The following is a 623-nucleotide window of genomic DNA, read 5'->3' on the forward strand; positions in this document are numbered from 1 at the left end:
GTGACGATGGCCGCCCCGAAGAAGTCCCCCGTCGCCACGGAGTCATGCGCCTCCCGCACGCCGCCACACTGACACAGAGCGCCATTGCTGACACACAAAGCAACAAACCCACACTAAGAGGTTATGTGTGATCCCTTCAGAAGGGACGAGGGTACAGTCTGAAGCTTTTACTGGTTCACATCGTACAATCTCTCTCTCAACCGGGTGTCAGCAGGAAGGTTCCTCCAGTTTGGGAAAGCAAAGCCACAACCCATCAGGAGAGTGCAGCAGCGCTTTGTTGCGAGAGAAGTAAAGCACATATGTATGCAGGAGCCCACGCCGTCTGAGAGAAACCTTACATCCTAAAGGCAAAGAGGCTCAAAAGGAGGCTACGCTCCTGTTAGCAGCTAGCAACCCCAGCTCACGTCTCATACGTTAAACAGAACGCTGCAGTCAGACAGAGTTAAACTAGTGCTGAAGGAGAAGAAAGAATGAGCAACTTTCTCCAAGTCATCCTTGAAAGAAGATGTTAAAATGATAGATTTGTGTCACCTGCCTAACAGATAATGTAGCTGCTGCACAGAATAAAGAGCTGGAGCTCTGTGAACGGGGAAGATGCTTCACCTCCACGACACCAAGAGAAA

The sequence above is a fragment of the Clinocottus analis genome, unplaced genomic scaffold, assembly GCF_023055335.1.
Source record: "Clinocottus analis isolate CAN_PGR_092001 unplaced genomic scaffold, fCliAna1.0.p SCAF_34, whole genome shotgun sequence".
In the NCBI taxonomy this organism is placed as follows: domain Eukaryota; kingdom Metazoa; phylum Chordata; class Actinopteri; order Perciformes; family Cottidae; genus Clinocottus; species Clinocottus analis.